We start from the raw sequence: 17,129 nt of genomic DNA, 5'->3' as shown, positions 1-17,129 counted from the left end.
AGGATATACACCTGAGTCATTAACATCTGCCCTGTTGGCACGCAACACCTAAGGGTCTTCCTCTCTCCTTCCTTCCCTACCCCACTCAATCACCACTGTCAACTGCCCTTCCACCCATGTATCCCCACATGACATCCCTCTCCTAATCCCCCTAAATCACTAACAGCACCAACGCCTCTGAATACCCAACTAGGATATCCATGCGCCACAGCCTCATCCTGCCAATTGTGTTTCCAAAGGCTTCGTCTTACTAAGCTGCCTTCATTTTCAAGTACCCACTTCTCACTAATCCCTAAGAGTATCAGTCCATGTGCTTCTCTCTCTCTGTCCACTTTTTTTGAATCCCTAGAGTAGAGGAGTGCCCAGGATCACACAATTAGAATAATACTCAAGAATGGAGAACGCAGGTGCACATCAAAGCCCAGCTTTATTCACACACCAAATCCAATCCGGGACAGCATAAAAGCATCTTTGTTCTCATAGCTCTCAGATCTTACAATGATTACAAGCGAACTTTGTACCACAACTGTGTTATCATTGACATCGCATTTTCATCTCAGTTTGCAAAACCTACAGAGAAGTTGGGTTGGTTAATAGTTCAATCTACATATAGAATGTATATGGGTTAATGACTTCATTGACTACTGTCTATCTGATGACTCTGCCTTGCGCCATGCTACTCCCGATCATATTTCTAATACATCATTACAGGGGTAGTTAATTGGTTGGCGTTGTCCGCCACAGGGGATGTGGCAAGAGGAATTTGAATTGGTTGGCATCTAGTTTACCAACCTTGGACATTTTATCAAGGCATCAAGATTTCTGTGAGACACAAGTGGGGGCATCGAACTCCATTGTCTGCCATAATTTCAAATAAAGAAAACTTCCTAAACATTCCAAAGCGATCAAGCTTTGTCTCTCCTTTGAACTTAGCCGTGTGTGCTGTCTGGTGTCTGCATGTGGTCTGAGGGAGTTCTGGAGGTGTTTTATCAATGTTTGCCTTGCAATCAATAGCCAGGGTGTGTTTTCCTGTCTGGGTCACATGTTAGGGTACCGTGTTTGAGAGTGGATTTTCCCCTATTTATTAAGATTTTAGCTCATTCTAACGTGCCCCGTTATTTTCCTTGTGGCCACTTAGATCATCCTTTCCCTACCCTCCATAACATGTCTTGGCATCTGGACATCAAGGGCTGGTTGTTTCTTATTAATTTAATTAACTTGGAAGGCTACTGCTTCGTTTCCTGGCAACTGTTATCTTTATGCTCGCTCTGTACGTCTACTACTCCCTTCTGTAACCTTGGCATGTGCTGTGACTGCTATTCCGAACAACTTCAAAGCTTCTCAAATAAATGTGTTTTTTGTAAGTTCAGCACTTGTCTGAAGCCCTGTTGTTTCTGTTGTTTCAATGCCTACTGCAGCCTTTGTGCTACGAAAATGGCTGCAACTTGCTTTGCATCTCTTCCATGTGAAGGATTATTTTCGGGGGCTACATATACATGTATATATGTTCTCGGTGTCTGTGTGCAAGTATGTCTTTCATGTCTATGTGTATGTTTTTCATGCCTACGGGCAAATATTCTTTATGTCTATACATTGTTTGAGTTCTGCATGCACTCCTGTCCACTATGTGTACTTCGTCTGTACATGTGTAGCCACCTAGTCCTTCTCTATCTACCTACATAATGACAACTACCAGTTGCTCTACCTATCACACCATCTGTTCTATATTCTTAAGGTTTTAGTTGATTTTATCTTCTACCCCAAAACTCTTGGGACGGTAGGGCTGTCTCAGCTTGTAAAGTTTCTCCACTCGATGATACTGGTGAGGGGTGGGGATGGGAAACAGTACTTGCATACTCATTTGAGTCGGGGCAGTAGGTGTTACCTGAATATTCACCTGCCTCATTAGACTAGACTCCCTTTCGATCTGAAAACTTAGGATCTTCCCTTCTTAGCCCCTGGGTCTTCTGGCTATCCCCCACTCAATAAATACATCAGCATCTGCATATAACATTCTTAATAAAAACCAGAATCTCTGCCACATCTTCTCATTCAATCAATCAATCAATCAATCAGTCAATCAGCTATTTGTATAGTGCTCTTTCACCAAAGGCATCATGGCGCTTAGACTCTCTGAAGCAGCACACACAAACACAGCTAACTGCAGGGGGCGTTTAGCTGAAGAGAAACATCTCGAGGCTTCGTTTGAAGAGTAGAAAATCCTCAATTTTCCTCAAAGCATGAGGCAGCAAATTCCAAACATTGGGCCCTGGCACTGGAAAAGCACGGCACCCAGACGTTCTTTCCTATGTTTGGGTGTTTGCAGCAATGCTGCATTTAGAGATCTTAAGGAGTGTGCCAGAGTATCTCTCTCCATTTTCTCCTGGATGGCCAAGCACCCCTTGCCACTTAGAGCACGGTGCATAGTACACAGTGCTTTAAACTTTAGCTGTGCTTCGAGTGGTAGCCATTGCAGAGATTTCCGAGCCCTGGTCACTCCTACTCCTAATGGAATGTGTGTGACCAGGCGCACTGCTGCGTTTTGCAATACTTGTAGGCGCTGGATGAGAAAAGCCGGTTGCGCCAGGTAAATGGCATTGCAATAATCCAGGCTCCCATTAACACAGGCTGTAACTACTTGAGCATGAACTTTATCTGGAATAAACCGAAGAACTTTCTTTAACTGTTTAAGTTTCATAAAACCAGCACCATATACTGAGTTAACCTGTTCCTCCATAGATAAACATTCAGACAGTTTAATCCCTAGATTCTGCACTACTTTAGCAGGTTTAGGTAGTGAGCCAAGTTTAACTGGCCAGAAGTCATTTGTCCATTCCTCGGCTGAGCCAGGTGGACTAGAGATCAGAATCTCTGTCTTCCCACTGTTTAGTTTAAGCCAGTTAGACTCCATCCAGACCTGGGCGGCTTCTAAGCATTTTCCTAGCCTGTCGCCTACCTCCCCTTGCTTTGAATCTAAGTGAAACAGAACCTGCATGTCGTCTGCATATGAGAAGACCCTGAAGCCAAAAGAATGGATAAGAATCATCAAAGGGCGAATATACAGATTAAAAAGCAGGGGAGAGAGAGCTGATCCCGGGGGGACACCAGGGATCAGCTTTTCTTCTAAGGCTGATGTTAGGGTGTCACTATCGACCTTCAGGTTACCCATCTCATTTAAGTTTCCCTTCATTGAAATTCCACTCCTAATCTCTTCAATGTTGCTAATGAAGAAGGTGGAGAGTTCATCACATAAAACTTGTGAGTTAGCCGTCTGCATGTTACTATCAGGTTTAGCCAGTTTCTTTATGACCTTGAATATTTTTTTTTTGCAGTATTCATTGCTACTTGATTTGAGTTCTCAAAGTATAGTGATTTGGTGATTTTCAGAGATCTATGATAGGCCGCCCGCTGCTGTTTATATGCTTCACAGATATGTGTCTCATCGCCTTTTCTCCATTGTCACTCTGCTTGTCGAGTCAGCAGGCCTAATGCTCGAAGCGCTGGCGTGTACCACCGGCCATCTCTCAAAGGTGCCTTGGTCATCAGTTTTAAGAGGGCCAGTAGATCGGCTACTGTCTCCAGGGTGCTAACCAATCTAGATATATCTGGGAGTATAGGGCCCAGTGTGTCTGTTTTATCAGCCTGCTGCTGAATAATATTAGAAAAAAACATAGCAGGATCAACTTTCGCCCAACTCCATCCCAGGAACCGACTATTAGGCTTAAGAGCCGGTTTTCGGGACTCCCATAGTTTTTATTGCAAATGGCACAACAAAAAATGATCGGACCATGAAAGAGGATGACTATGGTACACCTCTACAAGAGTTGGAGGAGCAAATATAAGGTCCAAAGTGTGGCCTTTAGTATGAGTGGGACCTGCCACATGCTGCGTCAGTTGCAGTTGTTTCAAGTCTTGAAGAAGAGCCCTGTGAGTTTGAACAGGCCCTGTTTCAGCCCACAAGTTAAAATCGCCAAGTACAATTACATTTTTGTATTGCAATATTAACTTAGATGCATCAGTGAAAGTGGTTAGGCTCGTCGCAGGCGGGCTATAACCTAGCACAAAATGACAAACCCAGGCTGCATTCACCACCACTCTTACCACAAGGTGTTCCATATCTGATTCCAATGAATTTGGTAATATTATACATTCATACTGTGAAATGTAGATTACAGATACCCACTCCCCCCTCCCTAGGTGCTTAGCTCCACCGTCCACCTTAAGTAAGGCATAGCCAGGTGGTAGCATTTGGATAACATCAGGACCCATAGCCTCTGTAAACCAGGTCTCAGTAACAAATACCAGATCCGGACAATGATCCTCCAGTAGGGTGAACATTTCAGATCTGTGTGCCACCAGAGAGCATGCATTAATAAAGGTGTGGAAGCGCCAGGCATCGTAGGACATGTCTCCTGCCAGCCTGGGGGGAATGCAGTACTTACTGGGGCTAGAGCAAGCAGCTTATTGTGAGACATGTGCAACAGGGGTATTTGGCGTGCCCAGAGCACAGACTTTGCGCAGACGAGCGCAGACGGGCCTGACTTTGAGCTGCGCTCGGTTGCTTCGCTCCCGACGGCGTCCCTTAAATAAGGTAGCCATTCAGTATTGTGGAAACCAATCCTCCCAATAGCGGGGTCAGTACAAAGTGAGTGAGAAAAGACTCTCGTGGCCCAATGGCTGCAGGTAAGAAAGCAAGAATAGCTGGAAGATGTAATTCCGGCCCGTGCACCAGACTGCCAAAGCACAGGCAAACTTCGTACTGCGCAAGCAGTTTACAAGGAAATGATTAAAAAACAGAAAGAAGCAAACTTAAAAGCAGGTAGAATAAAAATGTGTCCAGCCACAGAGTGCTTTTATATATCAGACGTCCAGTAAGCCGCCGGCACAAGGGCTCCTAAAAGGAAATCAAGTTCAACTGTTAAAATCAATGCAGTAAGAAAAGTAAAACGAAAAAAACAAACCCACACTTCCATGTGTGTTGTCGCGGCTTCACAGTGTCTGCTGTTTTCACCGGGAGCAGAGGCTAACAAGCCCTGCAACAACCAATCCCCCAGAGGGCGGGGTCAATTCAAAGTGAGCGAGAAAAGACTCTCGTGACCTCACCCATCCTCTTAAGTCTTTACTTCCCCCACCTTCAGCCCTCTGGGTCACCAACTCAACTCTCCCTGTCTCAATTAGCAGGAGTCCACACTGCCATCAGGCTTTCAACCTGACACATGTTATTGCAGGCCCTAGATTATCCACCAATGTCCTTACCAGAACCCAACCAACCACCGTCTATTCTTCACTCGACTTCGTAGGGCTAGGCTCACTGTGTGTACTCATTTTCAAATATTGTACCTTTGTTTGAACCTTTGTACAGGCTTGCAAAAGGCTGAGTCTGGATCTCCTCTCACTTTTGGCAGTCTCATTTTGCCAAGCTAGTTCTTAAAAAGGTCGATTGGCGCCTGGTTATGTCGCTTCCGGTCACATATTCAAGCTGCTGCCTGAAAGAAACAGCCATGCCCTTTTTTAGTGCCTGATTGGTAGAGCCCATTTTTGCTATAGATAATATGCAAATATTTCCAATGAAGGTTGTCCCAATCCTCCTCAACTTCCCAGACTCCTCCTCCCAAGTTCTTTGCTAGTGGATTCCTGTTTCAACCTGCCGATATTCTCACCTACTGGGATCCTCTCTCAACTCCCAGGGTATACTGTAGTTATCGATGAAGGTAACACTCTCCTCGCAGGCCTCCATGCTACTCATGGGGCCCTCCTCAAAGTGGTCCACCACACTGTGCCTTGCCTGATCACAGGCGCTAGGAAATTCTAACATGTCATTCCCACCTTTGCAAACTTCAATGGCTCCCTTTGCCTACAAGGATCAGCGCCAAAACTGTTTGCCTCCTACACACGGCAACTACCGCTGGTACACGGGCCTGAATAATGGCCAAACTAAGAACATTGGGCGACACACTGTCATGTTGCAATAAGACTATCACCAAAGTGGAAACGAGACTGGCTGACAATGGGAACACTTGGAATACGTCCTTCTCATGCTACGCTCCAGTCCTCTGGAACACCTTCCCAGTGCTAAGTCTCCTAGGAAAACACGGACGACATAGCTGTTCAACAACTCCTTGACGTAACCTGGATTCCGGCTAGCTTGTGCACACACCCTTCCATATATTGTACTGTAATAAATATGACTTGATGACTTGTAAAATGCTCACTAGCAATGTATTGCTCTAAGACCAGAACAGTGCTCTGTTGCTCCTGAGCTTGGTTTGTACTATAAAAAAATAAATGATAGTCCAGCTGGACCCCTCCAAAAAAAATATTCAGACATGTGAGCTGCATTCTTGTCAATAACCATGCAAGAAAACCACAATCCCGGAAATCCCCACTGCCCCTTCTGCACTCACTTTCTCCTGATACCTTCTCAATAAACCCTTAAAAGCATCCTCTAAATACCATTGTCAATCTATCAGTGAGCCTTACCTGCTGACTCTCTCCACTGCTTCAAGCACGTCTTTTGTTTTTGTTCTTGCGCAGGGAGTTCAAGGCTCTGCAAGGTTGTATGCATTGTTTTCTTTTTTCAATGATCCACCGCTACTAGCTAAGTAATGAAGGACATATATGACAGGACAGGGGTCTGCAACATGCAGCTCTCCAAGTGTTTTGGACTATACTTGCCATGATCCCTCACCATTGACCTTGCTGGCTAGGACTGATGGTCGTTATGATATGATTTGATAAGACATTTGTAACGCGCCTATACACAAGTGTTTCAAGGCGCGACGAGGCAGGGAGGGGGGACAAGGGAAGACAGCCAACGATCCTACTAGGCCAGGTGTCATTCAGATCACGCAAGTGCATGGGCAGAGGGGGAAGGGAAAGTGCAAGGGGAAAGGGAGAGGGGAAAGTGCAGTACAGGGGCAGTAAAATAACAGGATAAATAATAAGGGCCAGCTGGTGGCAAGTGCAGGGTAAGTGCAGACAAGTGCTGGGGGGGCTGTAGCGATCCAGAGACAGTCCCGCAGTGAGTGCAGTGGTTGCCAAGGGAGGCAGTGCAAGGGGAGAGTGGCTGGGCCAGGGACCAATATCGGTGAGAGTGACCCAGTTGCAGATTCAGTGCAGTTTCAGACAGGAATTTAGCTGGGGAGAGGAGGAGAGAAAGCAGAAGCAAAGAGGAAGGTTTTGAGGTGCTTCCGGAACCAGAGATGGTTCTCCTCAAGTTTCAGGGAGGCAGGAAGGCTGTTCCAGAGGGAGGCCCCTGCAGCGGAGAGAGATCTATCCCCAACTCGTTGCTTGGAGAAGCAGCTGACCCTGAGGGAGTTGGAGGCGGATGAGCGAAGAGCTCGAGAAGAAAGATATTTAGGAAGAGAGAGTTGAAGGTGTTTTGGCCCCAAGCCCCAGAAGGCCTTGTGGACAATGCAGAGGGTTTTGAACTTAATCCTTGCAGCCACTGGGAGCCAGTGCAGAGATTTCAGACCTGGAGAGACACGGTCCCTGGGCTTGAGGCCAAGGACAAGTCTTGCAGTCCTGTTCTGGATGAGTTGCAGAGGGCAGAGAGTAGAAGCAGGAAGATTTAGATAGAGGATGTTACAGTAGTCCAGCTTAGAGAGAACCAGGGCTCTGGAGACAGTGAGCTTCTGGGGGAAGGAGAGGAAAGGAAGAATACCTCTGAGGAGGTGCAGCTGGTAGTGTGACTTCTTAGAGACGTCAGATATGTGAGGAGAGAAGGAGAGTGTGGAGTCGAAGATAACCCCAAGGTTTTTTGCCTTACAGGTAGGAGCAGGAAGAGGGCCAAGAGAGGCCGGCCAGAGAGCTGCAGGGAAGGAGGGAGTGGGTGTACCGATGGGTAGAATCTCAGTCTTACTGGCATTAAGGCAGAGGTCATTGGCGGCACACCATTCCTGGATAGCAGACAGACAGTCAGATATGAGGGAAGGAGAGGAGGAGGCCGAGGGTAGTCTGAAAATGAGCTGGGTATCATCTGCATAGCACTGAAAGTTGGGGCAGAGAGCGGCGATGTGGTGGGCAAGGAGTGCCAGATATTGGTTGAACAGCCAGGGAGAGAGGTTAGATCCCTGGGGGACACCACAGGTAGAGAAAAAGATGTCAGAGAGGATGGACCCCAGTTGGACCTGGGAGGGTCGATTGGAGAGGAAAGAGGTGAGCCACGCCAGAGCCTGACCAGTGACACCCAGCTTATCACGGAGACGGTTGAGCAGGATGGCATGGTTGACAGTATCAAAGGCAGAAGAGAGATCGAGCAAAATGAGAACACACGGAGTTGTAGAATCAAGGTTGGAGAGTAGGTCTTCATGGATGTTCAGGAGAGCAGTTTCCGTGCTTCTGGCAGCTCTGAAGCCAGACTGATGGTCATGAAGTGAACCAACAGATTCAGTATGGAGATTAAGCTGGGGGATGGCCAGTTTCTCCAGGAGCTTGCCCAGGAAGGGAGTGATGGAGATTGGGCGATAGTTAGCCGGGCAGGAGGGGTCAGAAGAGGGTGCACAAGGGAGTGCTTAAGGGGGGATGGGAAGACTCCAGAGATGAAGGATTGATTGCAGAAGTCAGCCAGGGCAGGAGCCAGGGAGTCGATGTAGTCCTTGATAGTTTTGGAGGAACAGGGGTGAACCTGTTTTGACGAGACATTCATAGATCGGACTTGTCTTGAGACCTCGTCAACAGAGAAAAGGGGAAAGGTAGAGAAGGAGGGAGGGGGGTTGGCTGCAGAAGGGCCAGAGGAAGAGCAGGGAATAGAGGGAGGGAGGTGATAGGAGGAGAGTGAGGACAGGATGTCCTGGGTTTTTTAAATGAAGTGAGAAGCCAGTGCCGTGCAGAGGGACTGGGAGGGGACAGGAGAGGTAGAGACTGCAGCAGGGTTGGCCAGTTCCTTGCAGATTTTAAAGAGTTCAGCCGAGTTGTTAGATGCCGCAGAGATGCAGGCTTGGATAAGGGCTCTCTTCTTGGTGGGAAACGAAGAGCCGGTATTGCCTTTGGAGCAGGCGGCAGGCCAGTTTGTCAGAGGATAAACATGAAGCACGCCATTTCCTCTCTGCCACCCTGCACTTGCGTTTTAGGGTGACAAGATCCGAGTCATACCAGAAGCTATATTTGGCTTTGGGCTTCATGCGGATTCTCATGACAGGGGCAAGGATATCAAGAGTATCAGATATAGCAGAGTGGAAGGTGGAGAGGGCTGTGTCAGGGTGGCAGTCAGCCGAAGGGGGAGGAGGGGATGAGAAGGTGGCGGCGAAAGCGTCAACTGACACGCGCTTCATGGGTCGGATGACCGAGAAGGAGGGTGGCAGTGAAGAAGGTGGCTTTGCCTGAGGGGTAGGGAGGGTGAGGTGGTAGGATAGGAGAAAGTGATCACTCCAGGAGAGAGGAGTGGAGAGAGGGACAGAGAGGGGAAGGTCAGCAGAGATCAGGGCATCAAGAGTGTGCCCTGCAGAATGAGTCAGCCCAGGTGGGAGAATAGAGAGTGAGAGAGAGTCGCAGAGGTCGCAAAAGTGTCCAGAGGGAGGACAGGAGGCATGCAGGTGGATGTTGAAGTCTCCAAGAAAGAGGAGTTGAGTGGTTGAGGACAGGAGTGAGGAGGAGAGGTCCGCCCACTCGGAGAGTAAGGAGGAAATTTGCCTGGGTGGCCGATAGATAGTAGCCACAGTAAGGGAATGGCTAGGGGAGAGAGAGAGTCGACATACAAGGCATTCAAAGGCGGAGTAGGTCTGCGTAGGAGTGACAGTGGCAAGAATCCACTCAGGGAAAATGAGGGCAACACCCCCACCAGCATGGTTGGGCCTGGGCACGGAAAGGATCTTGTAGCCATCAGGTAGGAGTGTGTCAAAGCTGGTGACAGAGCTGGCTGTGAACCATGTCTCAGTGAGACCGAGGACATCAAGCTCCAGTCCCTCTAGAATGGCGACAGATGTCAGAGGCAGAGCGAGAGTTTAGAGTGGCAATGTGGAGAAGGTTGCCATCCTTGAAGGACTTCCGGGGAGGGGTACAGATCAGAGGGGCGCCCTGCGGAGGTGAAGAGGGAGCATGAGGGGGCAGGGAGGGAGTGGGAAGGCAAGGTAGCTGCAGACAGAGGAGGGGGGACAGCAGGAGAGGAAAGGAAGTTGATGAGGCGTGGGAAGCATCTATCAAAGAGGTGAAGGTTGGCCTGAGGGCCTTGGACCAAGACAGTCCCATTAGAGTAGACATTAATGATGGCCTTGGAGGAGTGGAAGGAGGCCAAGAGGACATCCCAATGGATGCCACCATTAATGGGAGAAGAGGAGAAAGGAGAGAGCACAGAGACCATATGAAGGGTCCATAGGTTAGGTGAAGGCACGAAAAAGAGGATGTCGGTGAGAGTTTCCTTGGAGGAGGCACTGGTGTAGGTGTCAGCGATAGGGAGGTCTGGGTTGGAGACCAGGATGTCCTTTTTAAACTTTTTCCTACCAGATTTAGTGAGGAGAGCAGGATAGTCAATGGAGAAGCAGTTAGAGAAGATAGGCGAGATAGAGAGCACCATAGGATAGGAGGGAGAGGAGGGGGGGGAGACAGACGAGAGCAAGCTGACAGGATAGCGAGCGTCAAACCAGTAGTGCAGTAGGACGGACTCTCAGGGTTAAAGATCTCAAAGTGCTCAATATGGAACCAGAGAGAGGCCACCTAAGTTTGAGAATCCTGAGCGGGGAGGAAAAGGCCTAGTTTAACACAGTGCAGAAACAACAGTAAATGCGTATTGTGTATTAGGTAGCCGGTGGAGAGGCCACCTAAATTTGAGAATCCTGAGCAGGGAGAAAAAGGCCTAGTTTAACACAGTGCAGAAACAACAGTAAGTATTGGCACAATGCGTAATTTGGTGAAACAGGTGTAGGGGGGAGGGCCGGGAGAGCAGGTGGAGCTAGCAAGGTGATAACTGGCGCCTGGCGTCCCCTGCGGACACCTGCAGACACAGAGAGAGCCGCAACCGAGGAGCCGCCCTTTGCCTAAGGGGGTCTTAGCCGAGGGGGGGCTGTCCAGGAGGGTCAGTTTTAAGGCAGAAGGAGGTGAGGAAGGGGAGGGGGGTGTGGGCGGCCAGGGAGGCGGGAAGGGAGAGGAGGACCAGGAAGTGGCTGCAGAGGGAGGGGGGGTTTCAGAACAACGCGCTCAGAGCGCGAGCAAAACAAATATTCAGCAAAATCTATTCACTGGAGGCCCACAGGATCAGGCAGGGCATGGCCTGCAGTCAGGGCACACAGGGCTACCGGCGACTGCTCGCACCCGCTCCGCTGTACAAAGAAGCGAGCGGGGGGAGCAGCCGTCGCGTAGTCCTGGAAGGGACTAGCAAGGCACCAATCATGCAGGGAGGCGGGAAGGGAGAGGAGGACTAGGAAGTGGCTGCAGGGGGAGGGGGGAAAGGACAGAACAACACGCTCGGAGCACGAGCAAAACAAATATTTTTAATTTAGCAAAATCTACTCACTGGAGGGCCACAGGACCAGGCAGGGCTTGGCCTGCAGTCAGGGCACATAGGGCTACCGGCAACTGCTCGCACCCGCTCTGCTCCATGTCCAAAACACCTGGAAGTTGCAGATCCCTGTGCTAAGTTAAAAGTGGTTCATTCAAAAGCAAGAACTGAGGCAGATTATATGGTTATGTATTGGAAATAGTTTACCGACTTCCCAAAAATATTTTATTAATTATCTTTAGAGGAGCATAGTGTATGATATACATTTATTAATAAACTACTGATCTTGTTGGAATTTATTAACAGCATGCACAAAAAAGGAAATGATCAAGATCAATAGGTGGGCTTTCATCATCTTCCTGAAAATGTTCATTTTTAAATAGCTCAGTTGGTTGCGTGTTGCGGTTGGTGGGGCACGAGCTTGGTCAGTAAACCAATGGCATGCTTATATGTGCTCCAGTTCAAGTATTTAGGTGCCTTCATATTTTTTTTTCTCGTATGGCTAACTGCACTTCTTGCCCAGCGAGGCAATTGTTTTCAATCTTTCTGTGACAATCCTCCCAAAGCCCAAGAAAAGAAATTAGCAGAGGCCGTCCCAATGTCACAGTGCTCTTTTTATATGTAAAAGTGGAGACTGACTGCTGAGTGCATCATGCCATACTTTTTTAGGGATGCTTTGGTGGGGACAAATTCCAGGACAGTAGGACAATCACTTCCAATCCAGACAGGGAACCACTGAAATTTAACAGAAATATCTGCAGTGTGCCTTTTATTTTCTCAAAATAAATTCCTATTTGCATAGTCAAGAAAAAGACTTTGGGCCTCATTACGAGGCCGGCGGTAAGGGGTAAACAGCACCGGTAAGGATGCTGGTGCCATTAACCCCTTACCGCCGCATTCTGAGGTCCCTTAGCGGGTCTCACTAAGGCCGGCTGGCTTTACCAGCCGCCCTTAGCAGGAGCCACTAAGGGACCAGGGAGCTAATAACGGGACCGCTATTTGCGGGCCCGTTATTAGCTCCTTCCCCATTCCCATTGAGCCCTATGGGACCTCGAATGGGAATGGGGAATGGTTTTCAGAATGGGGACTTACTGGGTCCTCCAAGGTTGGAATGACCCGGTAAGTCCCCATTCTGAGAACCCGGACACGACTTTGGAGGCAGCCATGGTGCTAATAGCACCATGGCTGCCTCCAAAGTCGTAATGTCCCCCTTTGGCTTTTTGCGAGTGTTAATTTCTAATGGCAAGGTTGGGCCTGTCTCTCTACAAAAAGAGAGTCCGTTGTTGGCTGTATTTTTGAAACATCTACTCTGAGGTTGTACACCACTTCCAGTCTTTTACTGCGTTTACGCTACAGTGCTGCCAATGCTGAACATCCTATTTCGTCAAGTAATAAGGCCCAACTGATAAGAGTGATTGGAAAGTACACCTTGCCAATTCACCACTTCCTCTGCCAGAAAGAGCTGCATCATCCAGTCATTCATGTCACCGTGTAATGAACAAAGCTGGCCCTCAATAGGGTAAGGTGACATGTGATTGGTGGCAAGACATGCAACATGCTATATTCAGTTTCCTCAATTGCTTCCGTTAGCAATAGGAATCATCTGTGACTCCAGTTTCAATTGTTCTTCCCCAGAGGTCCAGCTTCCTGTTAAAGGCACAAGCTTTTTTAGTCATTGCAAGCACATTTCCATTGGATCCGTGCAAACACATATTGAGGTAATTCAGTTTGTCAAACATATCTTTGGCTTTGCCAGTGCCCATCACCCAGAAGGAATTGTGCACTTCCTGTCTGAATTCAAACGCAAGCCGTACCACCCTTCCCCTAGATAGTCACCTAACTTCCTGTGGAAGAGCAAGCCGCCATGTTCTGCCCACATTTCTAATCGCAGAACAGCAAAGAGATGTAGGTTACATACGATGACATCAATGATGTTTACAGTATATTAGCAAGTTCAGTGTCTATATTCCTAGCAGAATGTGCTTCACAGTGTATTACCCAGTGCGTCCACGCAAAATGTGAGGCAACTGCCAACACACTGGCCTTCAAGCCTGACCAATCACCACACTTTGAAGGTACACCATCCAGGCAGATTCCCATGCAGGCTCCACATTTGAAATTGTGGCTGCTTAGGAAATCTTTTCAAATGTCAAATAGTACTGATGCTGTTGCCAGTCTCTTAATTGCCTTAGTCCTGCAATGTTGTTGTTGCATCCCAGCACCTGACATGGGCATTTAAATGAGCCTCTCTGGCTATATCTGTTGCTTCATTCAATTTTAATGCAAGCAGACTGGTTTTCAGCTCGGCAATTAACTTTTCAGTGATATTTTCCTGCATCTCAGATAGACAGCAATTGAATGTGATGCTTGACTGCGGATACTTTGTTGCTTCTCTGCTGTAATGTCAGCACCCATTCTCCAGCACACTACCATTGCTGTTGTTAGAACCACTTTCATAGTATTACGCATTATTTTTATTTTTGGCAAGGAGGTGGGCAACGTCATAGGATGCTTTCAAAGCAATGGCTGAAGTAGAAGCAATATTTTTAACAGTACTTTTCTGCTGTCTAATGATTTGGAATTTGTGACGATAAACATCTATGCGCTTATCAATAAGGGCCCCATTATTTGCTTTTGAATGCTGTGTTGGTCTTTTTTGCTTTAAGTCTATGGTCGCCAGAGTTGCTGTACACATCACACAGGCCATCTTTCACCGTTGACCAAAACAGAATTGAATCCAAAGACTACACATATGCCATCAGAATTCCAAGATTTTGCAGGGTTTTCTTTCTGTGTCCATGTCTGGCTTCCTTTTCACACTACCTTTTTAGGACAAAAATAAGCCCTCCATTTCAAAATGGGCTCCCGACCTAAGGTAAAAGAAGTTCCATGTAAATGCATATCACACACTTGGTTGTTTACTTAAGTCTCAGAAACTAAATGAGGTAGAGCGGGAACTGTAAACAATCCCAGAAAAATAAACATGCAAAACGCTTTACAAAAATGTAAGTTCGTCAAAAGCACTAGTGCACCAAAAGCTTGTCAAGTAAAATCAGGGGCATGAAAAGAATCAGGTCCTCTAATATGACCCTACAAGTGCTCTAGTGTTCCACGTGTCCTGTGGGATCCCGTTTGAAGATCTGTGTGGTTCCCACCGTCCAAAGATAGGTAAAGGACATCACTGATTGCATGTACCTGGAACCGGCCATTTAAGCATTCCAGGGAGCAACTTTAAGGATGAAGTTCCAGCTTTGGCTTCAGTGAGCCTTCCATGCTACAGTTGAGCCACGTTGCCCATAACTTTCACAATAAATCTTCTTTACAAGTCATCCATTTGGAAACCTTTGGGCCTTCATCACTAGAACCATTCTACTGGAGTACACATGTGTGGCTTCCAGTAATATGTCCATGGCAATTCTAGGCAGGTGACATCTTGCAAGGGGTTCTTACAAAGGGTGAGATGGTCACCTGGGCTAGGTTGCTGTGGTCCCATTGGTCCAGTGTGTGAGTGGAACAGCCACATGGTTTTGGATCACAAGGAGGTCTGGAGCAAGTTTCTGCCACTGATTAGTACTCCTGTTTTATCAAGAGACAATGCAGGAAGAACGGCCTAGTCCAGATGCCATGATCCTAATATTGGTCTATTGTTGTGAGACCTCTATGGGTCTTGATGCTGGCAGTCACATGTTCACTAGGACCAATGGAGAGGGTCCTGGACTGCATGCAGCTCTGAGATTAATTTGGTCTTGTGCTGCAGTAGGGGCCTACGTGTGGAATACCCTTGTACCCTTGTCATTGGCAGTGGAGTGGGACATGAAGCATATTATAGACCTCCATTCTCACTGCGGCAGTAAATGAGGGTGAGGCAGCCTGGCTGCAAGCACATCTGCAGATCAGACTCTATCTGACTTGCTGAGATCCTTCTCCCCACAGGGTGGAGGAGTCTTCACATGAGAGAGATACGTAACAGTGTTCATTATTGCCAGATGATTTTCCCAGAACAGTTCACAGAAATCAAGCTGCTACAAGACGATAAAAATACTGATCCCCATAGACATAGATGACGATTCTTCGCATGGTTGGAGAAATCTGATCTTGACGGTCAGTTTGGAGGTTCAAAGCAGAGCTTCTGCAGCATGCAGGGAATTCTTAGCAGAATGGGGCAAACGCATCGGGTACATCGAGAATTAGGTAGTTATTGTGTGGGTTCTTCACTTATCATGATCATCTGCATTCCTAATATTACCACATTCCCACTTTTCGAATATGAACCTCACAATGTAAACTTCTATCTGTTCCGTCCTAATCTAATTTGGCGGGAAGGTAGCTCAGGGCAACGCATAACAACACAGGTTCGATTACCAGGCTTGCACTTAGAAACTGGTCTCCGGTATTAAGTGCATTATAAAAGAACAATTATAATTATAATTGGAATCCCTATGTCCCCTTACTCTCTAAACCCCTTGATCTTCTCCTACTGCTATTGTACTTTGTCACTAGTGCCAATAATAGCCCTCTACATCTCCAGTACAACCTCGAACCTCAAGTATCTCCTGACCTACTCTTCCTCTCTCTATCCTTACGATCGCCTCGAGCATCCTCATTCTACTCTGTGATCTCCATATTTAGAGTTTTAAACTAGGTGGGGCAGTTGCATTAAAAATAAAACCTGGTGTTCTGCGATTCAACAAGCCCTAACTAACAAAATAAGCACCTTACAAAATAAAATAAAAACTAAAAAAGATGATCTGAAACTAGCACAGCCGACTAACTTCATGCCACCTAATGGCACAACACCGGCACAAAAATACAGCTTCCGTTTCACTAAAATATCTGTTCTAGAGGTAGAAAAAATAATTCTATCACTTGAACCCTCGAACTGCAAGGGTGATGTCTGCCCAGCACACATTATAAAAGATGCGGCCAGAGACCTCTCCCCATTCATATCTAAACGATAGCTCGTTCTCCGCTGGAATTGTCCCAGCCAACCTCAAACAATCCTGGGTACTCCCACTTCTGAAAAAGCAAACACTAGATCCTCTCATCGATACTAACTACCGTCCTATCACGACGATGCCATTTCTCCTGAAAAACCTGGACAAAGCTGCCTACGTGCAGATACAAAAATACCTCGAGCTCCATAATCTCCTAGGGGTTAGACAATCAGGGTTCCGACTGTTACACTGGACGGAAACGGCTCTGATAGACCTAAAAACCCAAATCGATGAGCTGAGAGACAGTGGGAAGACTGCCCTTATCCTATTACTAGACCTCTCAGTGGCATTCGACCTGGTGGACCACAAGGTCCACTGCAGGCATCTAGACTCAGCAGCCCACTTCTCCGCCGAAGCGGTTAGGTGGATAGAATCTTTCCTGAGCGACAGAACAATAAGAGAGTTCTCCCCGTCAGCAGAGGCTGACCCGTCCCCGATCACCTGTGGGGTGCCTCAGGGCTCCTGCGTGTCGCCTACCCTCTGCAACATATTCACCAAGCCTATGTTCGACGATCTGGACCTTCTGGGTATCACCTACACTAACTATGCAGATGAAACACAGATTCTCCTCCTGCTTTCTGGGGATCATGACAAGGACGTGACGCTGGTGAATAGAATCTATCTCATCATTCAGGCATGGATGGCCACTCACGGCCTCTGCCTGAATGATGGTAAGACAGAATTGATAATTCTGGGTACCCCTT

The sequence above is a fragment of the Ambystoma mexicanum genome, chromosome 10, assembly GCF_040938575.1.
Source record: "Ambystoma mexicanum isolate Mex_15411 chromosome 10, UKY_AmexF1_1, whole genome shotgun sequence".
In the NCBI taxonomy this organism is placed as follows: Eukaryota; Metazoa; Chordata; class Amphibia; order Caudata; family Ambystomatidae; genus Ambystoma; species Ambystoma mexicanum.
The sequence above is the reverse complement of the archived record's forward strand: the minus strand, read 5'-3'. Positions refer to the sequence as shown.